This window comes from Pteronotus mesoamericanus, unplaced genomic scaffold (genome assembly GCF_021234165.1).
Source record: "Pteronotus mesoamericanus isolate MK-2021 breed Mesoamerican mustached bat unplaced genomic scaffold, CSHL_Meso_final contig_2, whole genome shotgun sequence".
Taxonomy (NCBI): Eukaryota; Metazoa; Chordata; class Mammalia; order Chiroptera; family Mormoopidae; genus Pteronotus; species Pteronotus mesoamericanus.
In genome coordinates, this window is record NW_026555084.1 from 14,275,530 (window position 1) to 14,294,399 (window position 18,870).

An 18,870-nucleotide genomic window follows, 5' to 3' on the forward strand; every position below is an offset into this window, starting at 1 on the left:
GGCAACTGGGTAGATTCCTTGAGAAAATTTGAGTTGAGTCACAAGGGAAAAGAAGGAATTTGTGTGTGTGGAAAGAGGGAGAGAAGGAGAGAAGGGAAAGGCATTCCAAGCAGAGGGAACAACACACGCACAGGCTTCGAGATGGATGAGGAGCACCATGGGCCCCAAGCCAGCGTGGCTGGTGCGCAGACCTGAGGGGTGCATCGTGCTGGATGAAGCTGAAGAGATAGGCCGAGGCCAGTCCATGCAGCCTCAGGTTGTGGTAAAGAGTTTGGGTTTTAATTTTTTTGTGCAGTGGGAGTCTCTGGAGGGCTTACAACCAGAGGCAGGGTGTGGGGATTAAGTTTGCTTTTAAAAAACACTTCGGCCCTGGAAAGACAGTGGCATCGTAAGTCCACAGAGCACTTTTCAAAGCTCATGCACGCTCATCTCGATCTCATGATTGTTCAGGCCGTTGTCCCCGGCTCCCCTCAGAGAAACAGGCCCCAGGTGTGTGCTCCGTTGCACCGGGTCACAGAGCGGGGTCTTCGGTGCCAAGCTCAGAGCTGTTTCCCCCCTTTTATTTTAAATTGTTTTCAAACTACTAAAATAATGCTAATTCATAAAAATCTATTTCCTGGTGGGCTTTTGTTCTATACAACAAGAGAGAGAGAAATAGGGAAAGACTGGCCAGTTTGGTCCTGGCCATTTGTGGAATCCAAACTAGTCTCATAATCTCTAGGATTCTCTCTCTCCAGGCTAAGAGATAGGTAAGGTAAATTTTGGAATGACTTATCGTTCATGCTAAGATGTCTATGAGGTGTCTGCAGTATGCTATACATGCCCTTTGTTCTTTGAGTAAGACAGGCGTGGATGGTCCCTGATGCCCTGGGATCATTTCAGGTAGAAAACACAAAGCACAGAGCTATAATGGAGAAGGGATTGAGCGGGGTAGTCCTTCAGGCCAGGAGGGAGATGTGACATTTGCCCTGAGGACTTTAGGGTGCAGTCCTTGTGCCCTGGCTGGCCCTGGGCAGATTACCCATGCAATGCACGGAACCCGCTATTTAGCTGCCTTGCCACCCACTTCCAGACAAGGAAACAGGTTCAGGGAGGTTGAGTGGCTTGATTATGCAATGAGGCAATGAATAAAAGGGGGATCTATGCCCAGAGCTTTCTCCCCCCTATCTGGAGGCCTCCTTCTAGGGAGCTCCTCAGAGTTTTCAAAGGCGAAAGGCAGCATCAAAGAAGGGCATGCAGCACGGATCAGCCCAGGGCCCGGGAGGGCAGGGTAGGGCCACGCCCATGCCAGATGTGGCGAATCTGGTCCGCAGAATGAACAGGGTCCTCAGAGCCCAGAACCCGCCTCTGTCTTTGCTTTCCCTCCTTTTAAATCAAATCATTTACAAAAAAGAAAAAAAAAGAAAACAAAAAAACTTAAAGGAAACTATCATTACCTTAAGTGGAAAATCAGTATCACTTTCCATAAATTGACATGAACTTTAAAGATAAATACAATAGAAATATAAAAACAATGAAAAGACGATGCTATACAATCATGAATGTGCCCTGTGCTTGAAGGATGCTCTGTTTCTTGTTTAAAAAGGAGAAATTTAAGAGAATTTCTCTTTGATAGTCAGATGGTCCAAAAGAGAATTGAATTATGATGAATTCAGTGCAGATTCATGCCAAACCTGCAACTCTCCTAAAATTATATCCTGCACAGAAGTGGTGTGTATCCACCCCCACTTTGGGCGATTCCTCTTCACCAGGCAGGGTCCTTAGGAGGCCCTGTAAGTCCCTGGTGACAGAAGCCTCCCTCCTTCCCAATCTTTGCGGCAGAACTGGACTGAGTGCCATTAGTCCAATGGCCTAACGCGGAACCGGTTTTCTCTCTTGGAAGATCCTGATCGCAGTGGCCCCTGCCTCACTGGTGGTTGTGCCTGGCACAGAGGAAGGCCATCAGCAGCAGCATCACAAGTTAAATGTGAAGGGCCTGCTCTTTCCCACTGCCCAGACTGGTCCCTTATCCCTAGCCCTCTCTCAGTTGTCAGCTTTCCTGCTTCGGGGCCGCACTCCCTTTATGAAGGGCCTCAGGTGCATCTCAGTGGTTAGGCTGTGCAGAGCTGCCTGGTGTCCACTTTGGTTACAGGACTGCAGGGGTTAAATGCATCCAGCACGAAACAGAGAAATAAGGGCCCCCTAAGGCAGTAAAGACCCTGGACTGTGATTCAGGAGTCTGGTTTTAGGACAGGGTGTGAGTCTGAAAAAGTGCCTTATCCCTCTAGGGGCCCTGTGCCCCCTTCTAATTTCAGGGAGGGGAGGAGCTGGATGAGATGGTCCCATCCTCAGAGACCCTATGAGCTCTCCCCTTCTCTCCTTCTGAATAGGTTGTCTTCGGAAGGAGGAAAGACCTGCAGCCACGGAAGCCTCATAACCTGGTTTCCAGATGGCTCCCCAGAGCCAGAGGGACCAGCTTCCTCCTAGCTGAGCAGTCGGCCTGCGTGGCCACTGAGGAGGGTCAGGGCGCCTCCTGGCGGGGATGGAGAGAAAAGCTCTCAGAGCTGTGGGACGCCTGTGAAGTGACTGCGGGACATCCGAGCCAGAAGGACCCATTGAGGTCTTGTAGCCCAGTCCTCTCATTTTCCAAACAAAGAAACTGAGGTTCACAGGAGCAGAAGATACTCCCTCAGTTGTAGTTTCCAGATAAAACACAGGACTCGTAGTTAAATTCAAATTTCAGATAAACAAGGAAGGATTTTTTTTTCAAGTACAAGTTATTGTCCCATGCAACATTTAAGACCTACTTCTACTAGAAAATTATTTGTTAGAGGTCTGAAATTCAAGTTTAACCAGCTGTCTTGTCTTTTTCTTTGCTGTTATTTGGCAACTCTACATCCAAGCAAACCCACTAGGTTAAGGTCTGAGCTCAGACTGCAGCCCAGACGGGCCAGGGCTTCTTCTTTACACTTGTACACTTGTCACTAGCAGATGTGCCCAGCACTCGACAGGGGCATGGGAAATGCTTGTTGACATTATTCCGGAAGAGAGCAAGTGGAAGGGTATCTGAATGCTGACTTTGATGGTCCCAGGTGTGTTCCAAATGGAAGAAGAGAGATGGGTCTTTTGATAAGCACTCAGGCTTCATTTGTAAGTGTAATATGTTTTAATTCTTAAGAAACAAAAACAACTGAAACAAATAAGGATAAATAGTAAACTTCTTAAAAGTAGATAGTGAGAATGTGATATTCATTGTACTATTTGTATAACTCAAATCTTTCACTAAAATACTTCTAAAACTTAGGAGCATTTTAGAGCACTGTGATGCAGGTGGTCTGAAGACCGCGTCTTGAGAAAGGCTGGCTTAGGAGGCATGAGAGTGGACAGGGCCGCCCACTTCCACAGACACATGCATGTGCCCCATGTCCAAGAGCTGAGAGGGCCAGGGAAGGTCCTAGGAGGAGATGGGCAGGAGGACCTGGCCTTACAAGGTGGGGCAGATTCTGAGAACTAGAGGGAAGTAGACGGTAAGGAAGCAAACAGTCTGAGCCAATGGGCAAGTGAATGCCAGGACACTAGGCTGTGTGTATGTACACACACACCCCATACACACTACACACACACACACACACACACACACACAATGGAACAACATTCAGCCATAGAAAGAAGACGGTGTTGCCTTTTGGGACAACATGGATGGACCTTGAGGGCGTTATGCTAAGTGAGATAGATCTGCAGAGAAAGATAAGCATTGTATGCCCTCACTTATATCTGGAACCTAAAAACGTTGAATTCATAGAAATAGAAAGTAGAATGGTGGCTGCCAGGGGCTGGGTGGTGGGGGAAATGGGATATTGGTCAAAGGCTACAAACTCCCAGCTATAAAATGAGTAAGTCCTGGGGATCTAATCTACAGCATGGTGACCATAATTAACAATTTGGTGTCATACACTGGAAAGTTGTTAAGGGATCTTGAATGTTATCACCGTACACAAAAAAGAGGTAATTTTGTAAGGGGATAGAGGTGTTAATTAATGTTATTGTGGTAAGCATTTTGTATAACATACATGTGTCAAATCATCATACCATACACCTTAAACTTATATATGTTATGTGTCTATAATGTTTCAATAAAGCTGGAAAAAATTAAAAACAAAAACAAAATAAAATCTCTGCATTTCATATATTCCTGCTAATTGAGTAATATTTAGTTCTCCATTTTTTTCTTTTAAAAAGTCTCAGGTCTCTTTGGTTCCATATTTGCCAAGTAATATGCCTACAAATGCAAGCTGATACAAGTGGATCAAAATGGGGACAATACAAGGGGCACTGGCGAAACGTGATTTCATGAGACGGTGAACAACTTGATAAAGTTCTAGGCAAAGCAAACTGCAAGCATCCATTGATTTACTGGTTCATTACAATTCAGTGTGCCTGAAAGCAGTCCAAAAGTACAGCAAATAAAACCCCAAACAACATTGTTAATGTTCATAAAAGGGAGTTTGAGTCCAGGCTCAGATAATTAGAAACAGAATTTGTTCATTTGTTCATTCAAAAGCCATGCAGCATGTGAGACAATTCTTCATTGTGCAGAACTCTCTCCTGCATTGCTGGACATCGGGTGTCTCAGCCCCGAGCCACTCACTAAGTGCCAGCTGTGCCCCACAGCCCCAAACAACTCCACAGCCTCCGACAGGACCCATGGGGGGCGGTGCAGCACCACGCGAACCTCCGTCTAGCAAGCTCACTGCGCTCTACCTGAGAGGCCAGCAGGGGCGCAACCTGACGCAAGAAATGGGGCTTGTGTGCCCCGACTCTGGAGATGGCCCGGGGCGGCCCGGCCTGTCCATTCCAGGACACTGAGGGACCATCTGCTCCACCACGCTCTTCCCACACACACCACCTTACAAGCGGGGGAAACAGACTCACAGGAGAAGGGATTTGAGATTTGCTCCACAGCCACTCTCAGGGGCACAGTCAGAATAGCAATTCAAGCAGAAGCCCAAAGCCCTACAAGGCCATCATCCCCGAGCCCTGAGAACCAGTGTCTTCACATCCCCAGTTCTCAGCCAGAGGACAGACAGGTGGGGCCAGAGTCCTCTGCAACCCAAGACTGGCCCCTGGGCTGAGCAGAGGAGGCAGTGCACTGGGGCGGAGAGAGACCAGCAGACCCGGGCCCGGTCCCCACACTGGCAATAACCGGAACACTGCACCATCCCAGCCAGCGACTTCCCATCTGCGAGCCCCCAAGTTTCCTTTTGCAATTAAAATAATATACACATGGTAAAAACTTATCTAACAGAAAACTTCAGGCTGTGCAGAACGGTGTAAAATGTCCCCTCCTCAGCTCCTAGCTCATTTCCTAAACTAACCATTCATATTTCTTATGTATCTTCCTGGAAATATATTAATAATATATATAAGGATATAGGTGTGTACATATATATGTATATATATATTTGTTACACAGATTGGGTTATACTACACATTAAAAAAATTTAAACTTACAAAAAAAACAACTTTATTTTTAGAGAGAGGGAAGGGAGGGAGAAAGAGAGGGAAGGAAACATCATGTGAGAGAGAAACATCAAGTGGTTGCCTCTTGTACATGCCCCAACCAGGGAACAATCCTGCAACCCAGGCATGTGCCCTGACCAGGAACTGAACTGGTGACATTTTGTCTTGTGGGATGACACCCAACCAAATGAACCACACCAGTCAGGGCGCTCCATTTTATTATGAGCTATTTCTAATTTAAAATATTGTGAGTAATCTTTTCATAGCGATGATACACACACATCCCCTTCCTTCCAGCGCCTGCACAGCATTCCATAATTCACATGCTCCACAGTGTACCGCTGCACCTACTGAGGAACAGGCACTGTGCTTTCTCGGGAAGCGTCTTGCATGGCCAAGCACAGCAGGAGGAGCAGCCTTGTCCGTTCAGCTCTGTGCATACGTGAAGGATTTCTGTAGGGGGAGTTCCTGGAAGTGGAACGCTGAGTCAAAAATATATATGTATGTTTAAAACACTGACAGCTGTTAGCAAGATGTGCCTGCAAAATGCATCAGTTTCACCTTTCTCCTCTGCCATAGCAGACGCTCATCTCTCCTGCCGGCCAGCAAAGGGAAGTCCTCATCTTTGTGGCTTTGATCTTTTCATCCATGTAATAAGAGGGTTGGACTGCATGATACCTGTGGTCCCTGGCAACCCTGACTTTCCAGATCTGTGACTTTTTCCTCCAAGAATTCCAGCTTAGGGACTGCATCTCAAACTTCAGTAGCTCATGCAAAGGCCCGGGGATCTCTCTTCTTCAGCCCTCCCTTGTATCCCTTCCCTTCCTTCCCTCTCCCCACCTAGTCCCAGGATGCAGGAGCTACCTGTTAGCAGACCCAATTCTGAATTGTTGTGGGAACCTCATAAGCCCTTCCTTGTCTGCCCATCCATTTCCCCGCCTGGTTCAGCAGCTTCTGCCTCCCCTCCCAGGGCTCCCATGCAGTCTCTGAGATAGTATCTCACAAAGACCTTTGCCAAAAGCATGCCTTTTTCTGCCCCTGGAAGGAATTATTTTCACTTGTTCTGAAGAAGAGTCCCTGCATGTACTAGTAACTCCTGCCAAGAAACCTGAGAGGCCCCGAATTCCTCAGCGCCTAGATTCCAGAATCACTTAATCTGTTGGCTGCACCCTTCCAAGGGGCGCTGAGATGATGGAGTTACGAGCTGCTTAAAGGCTTAGAGGGTGTCAGCTTGAAGGGAGGAGAGAGTGAGGGAGCGTCTGCCGCCACTTGGCTCGACCCCTTAGATGAAAGGGTTTGGGAGAAGGGAGGATCAGCACAGACACCCTGGAGAGGCCAGAGTTCCCTTTGGGCTGCTCAACATGACAGAGGATTGACATCATCAAAGCCCTCCCCTGCCCCTTTCCCAGGAAGACTCGGACTTGGGACTTTCAGAGCCTGAAGGATCCTGGGGATTGCGGCCAGGTAATCAGGGCTCTTCTCTTTGCACAACTCCAAGGGTCTCTGTTTACATTGGCTGGCTAACGGTAATGGTGTCCTGGAGAGGTACAAACTATTGCTCATGACAATGATACAGCAGTCAGCATGATCTTCTCAAAGTGTAAAAAAAATCTAATGTTTTCTTGTTACACTCAAAATAAAATCCATGAATCTCTGCATGATCCAGTCCCATTTTCCTCTCCAGCCTCCTGTCCTACCATCACCCTGGCTCACTAAGTTCCAAACACATTGACCTTCTTGCTGATCTCCAAACAGGCCCAGTGGCCTAGTCAGTTCCTGCCTCAGGGCCTTTGCACAAGCTGCCACTAGATCTTCCCAAGTCTGGCTGCTGCTTCTTACTGAATGTCTTACCTTCAGAGTTGGCCTCTGTCTGCTCACTCCCGTCTTCCATCCAAAGGTCCGCCCCCAAGGAGCTGGGCCAGAGGACCCCAGTGTCTGGTGTACAGACAAAGAACAGATGGGGGAAGTGCCCTTTGAGGGGCTGCCTGATCTGCCCTGACAAAGCTGTGACAGTGCCTGAAATCCCCAACCATTTTTCTTTCATCTGAGTCAGGGCATTATGCTGTGAAAGATTCCTATTAAAACAGAAATACTTCATCAAAATCTCATCCCTCAGAAGAGATTTGTTTCTCAGATAAGCTGAGGTGAAGAAGCAGAGACTGGGACCCTGAGGGAGGAGGAAATTCCCAGGATCGTAGTGGCAGTGTTTGTTATGAAAGGGGGAGTTTGAGGGTCCAGGCTTGGAGGCAGGAGAGAGGAAGAGAGGTGTGGCCCCTGTGCCAACCTCTGCCAATCTCATTTTGCCTCAGGCTGGCCTCAAACTTGAACCACAGAGAACTGTTCCGATGCCAACAAACAAACAGAAGCAGCAAACAAAGAGCTGTTTGTGTTCGGGATAACCAGTCCCACGGGTGGCTTGGGTGTAGCGGAAAGCCAGGCTCGGGGCTTGGAACAGATGGCACTCAGAAAGATGGCATTTAGGGGAAGGAGGACCGTCCCCTACCTCCCTGCACCCCTGCCCACCACCCCTGTGGTGAGAGAGTGGTCTGCATCAGCAGCGCCTCCTGGGGGGCTGGGCGACACAGTCTGAGCCCCTGCTCCCTCACCTGTCCCCTGGAGTGGGGGGCACCCAGGGGCTCTCTGTAGTGCTTGGACAGCTGGCATGGGCAGAACACAAGCAAGGTCAGCAAGACTCTGATCTTCTAGCTAAAAAGCTCAGCACTGTCCGCACCCTGCTCCCTGCAGTCAACTAGCAACACCTACAAGAAACTTAACAGCACAACAAATAATGCCGCCAGTGGAGCTAGACCTGAGCGCCCCATGGTTCTGTCGGCAATGTTTGTTCCATTCATCCTCTGCTGCTGCAGGGATGGAAAGGAAGCCAGGAACCACTGCCAGAGCTTAGTTTGAGGGCTGCTGAGTAGGCCTCCAAAGGGCATATAATTTTTCCTCTCCCTCACCCTATTCAAAGCCTATGTGTTCTTAAAGGCTCAGCTGAAGTCCTTTCCCATCCACAGCAGCTGCTTTCCCTTTGAGCGCCCACAGCTGTTGGCTTCACCTTTGGCCCTTTGTGCAGGCAGCCCCGGGCACCACTGTTCATGGGAGGCCTGACGTCTCTCCCCACCTCACCCTCAAGCCCCTTGAAGGCACAGCGCTGAGTGCCCAGTAGGAGACCTGACAAAAGCCTGGGACTGATGGAACCAGAGCCACCGTCACTGGCCACTTCCCTTACACCGCAGATGGAGAAAGTGGGGTCCAGCCAGGGCAGGAGGCTGGCACAGGGAGAGCTGAGCAGAGCTGGGGTGCTCGCTGGACTAAGAAACAGGGCTGGCGATGATCCCTGTGGTGTGTCCACGTTGGCAGGGGTGGAGAGCAGACTTTCAATCCATGAATCGGAGATGTCCCTCGATTTCTGAACAAACTGCACTTGAAGAAATCCATTCCTATTTTACCGTGTGGGGGTATTGTCGTGAAAGAAATTATATAGGTTATCGTTCTTGAAACGTCAATGATCAGTCAGGATTCTTTGGTTGTGGGCAACAGAAATGGACCCCGGCTCATTAGCAGAAAGGAAGTTTACTGGGAGGATGTGGGGCTGACTGCAGGAGAGAAGGAAGAGTTGAGACACCAGGATGGAAGAGGGCTGGGAACAGGGTGGCTGTGGGGAGCCAGGCAGGGGGGACCCTTGAACAGAGTCACCAGGGACCACAGGTTCCGTCAGCTCCACATTTTTTCTTTGCTTCAAGTCAGAGAGTCCCCCAACAGAAAGGCCCAGCTTGGGTCAGGTGCCCACCTCGTGGCCAGTGCGGGACGGGTTGCCTTGACTGGCAGTTCTACCAAAATCACAGGCAAGGGGGAGGCAGGCAATTCATCAAAAGGAAATGAGGGTGCCATTGCCAGGAGTGGTGGCAGAGGCAGGAAACACTCTCATACCTGCCTGCCCCACTTTAGCTTATTGGTTTATACAACAGGGATCAGTAAACTGCAGCCTGCTGCCCATTTGCGCAAATCAAGTTTTACTGGAATACGGCCATGGCTGTTGGGTTGTATGTGTTGTCTATGGCTGTTTTCCTGATATAACAGCAAAGTAGTGGAGTTGCGACAGAGACCGTATGACCCACAGAGATTAAAGGTTTTACTATTTTTGTCCCTTAACAGAAAAAGTTTGCTGATTCCTGGTTTAAAATCCTGGTCACCTCCAACAGTCCCTTGGGTCTGACAGTGAGCAAGGCCCTTTATGCAGAAGCCTCTGTTTAGTCCTTTGTAACATGGTGAGTTTGAACTGTGCATTCTTTACCTTGTCCCAACTGACTTAATTTAGCCAAGCTGTTCTGTAATTAAGCTGGTGCAAGTAGTTTTTAATAAATAGCCTCAATTTACACCCATTTGAATGGCTCTTATCAAAACAAAACAGAAAAGAATAAGTGTAGGTGAGGAAAATTGGAATCCTTGTGCACTGTTGGTAGGAATGTAGAATGGTGCAGCCACTGTGAAAAACAGCATAGTGACTGCTCAGAAAATTAAAATTAGAATTACCATGTGATCCAACAATTCCACTTGGGGGCATATACCCCAAAGAACTGAAAGCAGGGCCTCAGAGAGATATTTGTATACCCATGTTCACAGGAGCTCTATTCACAATAGCCAAAAGGTGGAAGTGACCCAAACATCACATTGGTGGATGAATGGATAAAGAAAAGGTGACACTATACTGCAATGGAATATTATTCAGCCTTTGAAAGGAAGGACTTTTTTTAAAAGAGTTTATTTATTTATTTTTAGACAGACAGGAATGGGGGGAGAAAGGCAGGGAGAGAAACATCAGTGTGTGGTTGCCTCTCACATGCCCTCTATTGGGGACCTGGCCTGCAACCCAGGCATCTGCCTGACTGGGAATTGAACTAGCAACGCTTTGGTTGGCAGGCCAGCGCTCAATCCACTGAGCCACACCAGCCAGGGCATGAAGGACCTTCTCACACATGCTGCATCATGGATAAAACTTGATGACATTTTACTGAGTGAAATAAGCCAGACGCAAACATGCTATGTGATTCTACTTACATGAGGTACCTGGAAAAGTCACCATGATGAAGTCAAGCGGTAATTACCGGGGAGGGCGCGGCAAAGGACGGCTGCGCAAGGCGACACCGACTGGCTGCACAACAACATCCCTATACTAAACACCACTGAACTGTATGCTCAAAAATGGTTAAAATGGTAAGTTTTAGGTTAGATGTCTAAAAAATTTTTCAATAACTCTTTATATGACTTAGCGAGTCATAGAAGCTGTCCCAGGGCAGGGTTTTTGTCTGTTTTGCCTGGCACTGGGGTATCCCTCATCCCTAGACCAGTACCTGGCATGGAGCAGCTGCTTGGTGCATGTGCAGGGAGTGAGTGAAGGCCAGTCACTCTGCAATGATATTTTATTCACAACCCCGTTAAGTGTGAGAGTGACATCACAACCACCATTTGAAGGTCAAACCAAACCTGGAAGGTCCTTATGGGACTTGCCCTTTCACCTACTTTGTGCCACCAGATGAACTGGCACAGCTGGCACCAGGGCAAGGGAGCCAGCTGTGCGTGGGCTGTGACAGCCCAAAACCTCTCTAGTGCCAGACCCTGCCAGCATTTTAAAAGGTAACTTAAATAAACAGTCATGGCTCAAAGCACTCTTAGCGAATTTACTCTATTAGACATGGAATAGAGCAAATGATATCTGAAATTAGGACAAAACAAAACAAATAGCTACGTCCAAGAGGTGCCCTACTTTGCATTTCTGTTACAGTAAGTAACTCTGTTCTGACTGTGTTAGGGGGAGCTCTGATCAGCTTTTAACATTTCTCCTGCTTTCTTTCACAATAGTGGGAGCTACTCAAATGAGAGCATTTTAGAGAAAGCGGAGCTCTTATTGTAACTTTCATTGTGGAAAATTTGAAACATATACAAAGATAAACAAGATGGCATAATGACCCTCCCATATTGATCCCTCAGCTTCAGATATTACCAGTTCACAACCAATTTTGTCTCATTTCTACTCACACCCATTGTCTTTCTCCTGTCTTTCTTAGAGGTTAAGTAAACCTTTTCATTGGAGCAAAAAATAAGTACAGAGAACATACAAATCATAAACGTACAACTCACTGAGTTTTCACAAACTGAACACGTCCTGTAACCAGTACCCAGTTCAAGAAATGGAACACTCACTACCTGCTCTCCAGCAGCCTTGTCATGTTTCCTGGAAAGATTCTCATTGATTTATGGTGCAATATTTCCATTTTGCAGAGGAGAAAACTAAGGTCCGCCAGGGAAAATGAGTATCTCAAGATGACAGAGCTCAAGGCACTGCTGCTGCTTTGTAGACTTGGAAAGGCAATGCCTCCGGCACAGAACACATCCATCTGGGCGGCAGCCGCAGCACCTACGGAGCAGACCACTCACGGCACCTAATGCCCTCTACCTGGGGGAGGCTGGAGTCGGGGCATGGGGCACCTGCCTTTTGCGTGGATTGCTCCTACACCCCGGCTGTTCCCAGGGTTCTGTGATGACCTCCCCCTTGATCACACACTCCCAAGGGGCTTAGCAAGACTGGGCCAGAAGGGCTCTTTGAAATCTGATCATTTTACAGAGAGAGACAGAGAAAGAAACTTTATTTTAAAAATTTCCTAAATTAGTGGCTATTATTGCAAAACAAAATTTTAAAAGTAAACATACCAAGCAGGCATATGATAGTCCCTGGCCTGGACAGTGACTTAGTGGGGGTACAGGTGGCTACATGGTAGATGGGCTTCATATGGGTATGATTTTTTTTAACAGCTAGAGGAGAGAGTGGCCTCTTTATTGTCCCTCCTCCTTGGCTTTCTCTCAAAGTCATATTGCTGCTGCCCCAGTTGGGTGAGGAAAGGATGGGAAGGGGTAGAGAGGGTGCCCTGGCTGGGCACCACTGAAGCCCAGCTCCCTCATTTGGGTGTGGTGTGGTGCCTCTGTGTGTGACAGAAACAGAGAGCAATGGGACTATTCCCAGCACCAAGGTCTCCGGAAACAGGTTCAGTTGCTAGAAACGTGGAAGGTGAGAGCAGGGTGCAGCCCAAGTGTTCAACTGCACAATCCTTTTTTATGGAGGAGAGTGGGGAAGGCCAGAGTAGCCACGTGGTCTCCTGGGATCTCTCACACCAGAGCATGGATTAAACCCAAGTCTCCCGATGCCCAGGGCAAAGCTCTTTGTTCTATTGTACTTGAGTTCCCAATATAACCCCAGTTTTTCTATTCTGTACCATTTACTCCCCAAACATACACATGTGCTTATTGTGCTGAGGGTGTCAATTCTGGGTTTGTGAAACAAGGTTATCAAGACAATAACTCAAAGAGCCTGCCCTTGAAGAGCTGAGTTGGCTAGGAAAATCCTGGCCAGTGGGCGTGTGCAGCCATCAGAGCCAATGAGTTTGCAAGTGACAGAAACTGAGATCAAATGAGCTTCGCAATTCATTGGCTCATGTAACCAACCAGTTGAGACTTCAGGCATGGCTGGACCAAGGGCTGTCTTCTCTCCACCTCTAGGCTCTGCTCTCTGTGCCTGCTGGCCTCTCTTTTTCTGCTACTGAGTTTCCTCTGCATGGAAGGGTGTGGTAGGTTGAATGAGGACCCCCAAATGTGTCCATGTCCTAACACCTAACCCATGCCTATGTTACCTTCCATGATCCAAGTGATTTTACATATGGAATTCAGTTAAGGTCTTGCAATGGAGAAATTATCATGGGTTACCCAAGTGAGATCAATGTAATCATAAGAGTCCTTATAAGAGGGTCAGAGCGGAAGAGGACATGGCAACAGAAGCAGAGGTGAAAGAGGAAGAGGTCGGGGAAGAGAGAGGGAGCCCTTGAAGGTGGATGAAGAGGCCATGAGCCAAGAAATGGAGATGGCCTCTAGAAGCTGGAAAAGTCAAGGCAATGTACTCTCTTGGAGTTCTAGAGGGAACGTGGCTCAACCAACACCCTGATTTTGGGACTTCTGACCTCCAGAGCTGTGAGATAACACATTCATGTTCTTTTAGGCCACCAAGTTTGTGGTAATTTGTTACAGCAGCAATAGGAAACTAATACAATGGGCTTGCACCCCCAGGTTTATGTCTTCTCAGTGCTAATCCAGTAGTCCATGGGGCCGGAAGTTTCTTTCTCCCAAAGTCCCCATGGGACCCCCAGAGGAAGGTTTTCTTTGGCCACAATCCGGTCATGGGACTGTTTGTTGTGGTACCCATCACTGGGGCCAGAACAGGGGAGTAAGAAAGCCGGCTCAGCCTGGGTAATGTGCCTGTCACGGTGGTTTAGATGGGGACAATGCAATCACTGGGCCCCTACGAGTCACTTGGAATGGAGAGACGAAGGCCTGAAGCACAAATAAAAATCAATTCATATACCCTACAGTGGGGACTATTTGGAGAGCCATGTTAGGAGCTGAAACCAAAGGCTGGTTTAGGAGGTGCTGATGGTAGGGGAGAGGTGAGTGAACCAGGGGAGGGGCTGATAGAATTTCCTGAGAGGTTCTGGGCCCTCCAGAACCATGTGGAAATTTTTGTTGCTACATTGTAGAGTTGCCAGTGTGGATATTGCTCGAGAAGAAAAAATTAGGTATGTGCGTGTGTGTCCACGTGTGCATGTGCCTATGTGTGCACGCACACGCGTGTGCCAGTGGAGGATGGGTATGCACAGGAGATAGCAGAGTACAGTGGTTAAGCTCTGAAAAGTCTGGATTCCTTAGCTCAGCTCTGCCACTTACTAGCTGAGCAACCTCAGGTAAGAGTCTTCATTTCTCCTAAGACTCAGGCTCCTCATCTATAAAGTAGGGACAACAGTAATCCTTACCTCGTGGGACCACTGTGGGGAGTAAATGAGATCCGGCATGGAAATGTGCTTAACATAGTGTCCAACACATCGTAAATACCACATTAATGGTAGCTATTACTATTATTATTTTAATTAAGGAGAAACACTTTCAAAGAATGAAAGATTTTGAGGGGACCACTTGCTTTGTGCGGTTCTGGAGGGCAAAACAAGGGCCAAAGTGGGGAAGCCAGAGTTTGACCTAAGGAAGGACTTTCTCTGGACCTTTTGAAGAAGGACCAGGCTGCCTGAGGAGGTGATGAGCAGCATCACTGAGGTACTCAGGTGGAGAGCGGGGGACCCCGTGGAGGGGGTGCTAGGGAGGGGCATATGTGAAGTTGGAGGAAGGAGCGATTGCCCTTAAGTTCTCTCCTTGCTCTGAGAGCCAGTGGCTCTCACCCCTCAGGGGAGCCTTCCCCGTGTGAGTTGGGCAGCTGTGGTTTCAGAAACTCTCCAGGCTCCATCAAGTCCACACGCATTTGGGTTCTGACATGCCCGGCCTGGGATTTCTTCCAGGCTTGATGCTTGCAGCCCCAGAGCTTGACTCTGTGCCTAACTCGTTCAGCTGGGGTTAGGGAGCAAAGGAATTGGTTTGTACTCAGTGACCACGGGAGGACTTCATGCAGGAGGCCTGGGAAAGGAGCTTCTGTCTGGGGGATAAAATCCAGGCCCCCCACTGGAGAGCTGAAAGCATCAGGAGTCCTGTCTTTGACCACTTCCCGAGTACCTGGCACTGTTCAAGCTCTGGGATCAACTAGAATTTCCATCAAATGCATAGTTTTTACTGTAGTTTACACAGAAAAGTTGTTTTCCTTGCGTATAAAAGAAGTTTGGACACAAGCAGTTCCAGGCTGGTGTCACAGGATCCAGCAAATATCAGAGGCCCAGGCGCCTTCTGTCTTTCTCTCTTTAGGGCGGCATTTCCCTCAAGGGGTCTTTGCTCAGATCAATTTGGGACACACCACATACTCTAACCGCTCTTCAGAAATTCACCAGTCAGCCCAGTATGCTCAGAGCCTGCACGGTTTCCCTGGCATTTTTTATGGAAATTTTTTTTAAAGTATCTGCTTTTTCATATGTGCTATATTTAAATAAATTAAGCACAGAGTAGGAAAAAAAAAAAGAAATAAAAAAGAAAATGTCCTTATCTTTGTGCCCAGAGAGAACCTGTATGAGGAAGTTGGTATGTTCTTCCAGATTAGATGAGAACAGGCCTTTAATCCTCTCTCCCACCCCTAACCTCCTGCCTAGAGACCCTTTCCACTGCCCTCTCCACCTGGGCATCACCAAGCCGGACCCAAAAGGACATGCTTCCTTGAGGGGCATTTCAACTCTCCCCCCCACCGACCTGGGGGCACAGGGCATCTAAGCCTTTGTCTCCAGCGCGCCCAGGTAGGAGAGATGGGTGGAAGGTCCTGTGGGGCCCATTCCCAGCCCACAGTGATGCCCGCTGGCCTGCTCTGCATGATGGGACAAGAGGGACACAGCACCCTGGCTGTGCTGAGGAGCTCCAATTTTATCTCGTTCTAGAGATAATACCCACCACCATGAGAAATCCACATGTTCCCACTCTCCTGGGAGGACTAGTCACTGCAGGTTCAGTCTGCTTCTAATTTAAGTATGGAAAGAAGGGAAATGATACACAGCAAGTAAAGGCATCTATAATCTCACTACTCTATTGTTGGCACCAATTGGCCAGGTACAGGCTGTTAGAAGAGGAGGGAATCCACATTTACTGTCCAGCTGTGGAAACTGAGGCTCGAGGGAGGGGAGTGACTTGCTCAACCTTACAGAGATCCCCCCTGGTGGCAGGGGCAGGATTAGAGATGATGTGTTAGGAATTGCAGAGCAGCCCACTCCTGGTTTTTAATGTATAACGTATTTTGTCTAATTATGTAAGAAATCTATAACATTTGAGAATACAGAGAAGTCTGTGTAGCCATATACGGTGGATTCGCTTGCTGGTTTTTCTACTCTAAGAATCTGCAGGGTCCAGATGGAACTCTCCTCTCTGCCCCCACCTGGCTTCCTCTCATCCAGCAGCCTGGGCAGGGCAGGGCAGGACAGGGCGGGGCAGGGTGGGGCAGGGTGGGGCAGGGCCAGGCAGGGCAGGGCCAGGCAGGGGAGAACTTGACTCTGTTCTCAGCAGGGTGTTTTGACTCCCAGATGACAATCAGCAAAACACCCAGGCTCTAAGCTTTCCCTGATGGTTCTTTCTCCTCCCCCCCCCCCAAATTTAGAAGTTGGGTTGGGTCTCGTCCAAGGACTAGGTGCTGTGTATGCCGCTAACGGTGTCTGACATTGGGGGCCAGGACAATAACCATCTGTGCGTTGAAATTCCACAGTTAGCACTTAATTCCTTTAATTTAAGCTTGGGCCAAATTTCCTGGGTAGCCATGTCCACCTTGAGAGTTCATGAGAAGATTGGGGTCATTCTGTTTTGGGGAAAGGAAGCTGTCCAGACCTGTTTGTTGCTTTTGTCAAGTGGACATCTGAATGCTGCTCTGGGGCCATCCCTGGTGGACCTTATTGTGATCCTCAGGCAAAGTGAGAACCACTGAAGGCAGACACAATTCAGTTCTTTCACAAAAGAAAACAGAACTAGTGATGAGCCTAATGTTTGCTGAGCTGTTTTGGGGCTGGCATTCTGCTAAGGCCTATGACTTCTTTTAATGTGCACAATGACCCTATGAGGCACGGGTTTTCTTCTCCCTGGCTCATTCCTGCAGAAAACCTGGCTAGAGCGGTGTGGTTACACATTGCTGGAAAGAGGAGTAGGGATAGGGTCAGGGATACAAGTCCAAGCGTGGGAGGAGGAGGCCCCCATTGTTTTTGGAAATTGGACGTCCACCAGCTCCTAGACTCTCTCTCTCCCTGCCTCTGGCATTGGGCAAAGGCCTTGACTCCATCCCTCCTTCAGCCCCAAAGTCCCACACTCGGCTCAGACTGCTGCTAGGAGAGGCTTAGAACAGCCCTCACAGAAGATCCACACTAGCCTCTGTCTTTACTTGTATGGCCGAGGAAACCACGATCAGAGGCCGGGCCGCTGGGTTGCACAACTTGGGGCGCCGTTTCACTGTATTCCATGTGACTGTTACTTCCCAGAGTTATGAAATTCAGGGTCTGAGAGAAACAGGCAGGGACTAGTCCAAGTCACACCATCACTAGGAGGGCCAGCACCTGCACCCGGAGTAAGGCAGCCCCATGGGTGTGCTGTGAAGAATGGGGAGGGTAAGTCTTGCTGAATGGACGCCAAGCCTCCTTGGTGTCCACTCCAGCCATTTCACAGGGCAGCGGTTTTCAACCGGTGTGCCGCAAGCATTTTTTAAAACATGCACGACCTGACTATTTGCTCAGGAAACACTGACCTCTTTTCCTTTAGATTATCAAATTAAAAAATGACAATAGCCAACACAACAATATCTATCTGGTATGAATGAATCAAAATTTACCTATTTTTTTGTTAGATGGGCAAAAATATGGGTTTTTTGGTGTGCCGCAGAATTTTACTAATTAGTTTATGTGTGCCATGAGATGCAATCGCTGCCTTAGGCGGAGGCCTTCCCTGCAGGATCCACAGCCTCCTACATCTCGCCCCCAAGCAGAGCGGGGAGGCCCAGCTGTGCAGCCAGACTGGGAGCCCTTGCTGAGCGGCCCTGGGCAGCAATTCAGGAAGGCCCCACAAACAGCAGAAGCAGCAGAGCCTCGCCCAGAGCGCGGACCTGGCCTGTCCTTTCACATGCCGCCAGGAAGCACAGGGCACAGCCCACCACTCCTCCCTTTACGAAACCTTCTGTCGTGCCCCATTGCCTGCAAGAAGGAAGAATCCAGACACCTTTGCCCAACTTCCCAGGCCTTCTGCAGGAGGCTTCTACTTTTGCAGCTGCACCTTGGGCCACAGCCCTCTTCACGCTCCATCAACCCTAGACCACTTGCAGTGATGACCAAGCGCCTTGAACTTTCTGGTCCTGGGTCTTAGTGTAGGTTGCTCTCAGCTCCCCAAACACTTCCTCCTTTCTAACTTTCTAACTCTTTTTCTTACCCTGATGGAATCCTACCCACACTTAAAAGGCTCAGTCCAAACCTATCTGCTCTAAGAAGTGTTATCTTGGAATCAGATGATAGATAATAGAGTGATTTTTTCCTCTGGGTTCTGAAAATAGTCAGCTGCCCATCCATCCATCCATCCATCCATCCCTCCATCCCTACCCACTGTGTTTTAGGCTTAAGGATTAAGTAATGCATGCTGCTTGGTCAGTGCCCTAAATCAGCAGTTTGTAAGAGAGGCAGACAACTAAGCAAGGAGGGTTTGAGTGCTGCCCTGGAGGAAGAGAGGTTTGCAAAAACCTCAGGAGGTGGGATGGACACTGTGCCTTTAATAAGTAAGGGAGACCTACATGGATTCAGCTCCATACTACATTTGGAATTGCTGGTGACAGGCAAGTTGTCTAGTATGTAGCGTTCATCATCACCAGCACTGTTGTGTGTCCTTAATCCC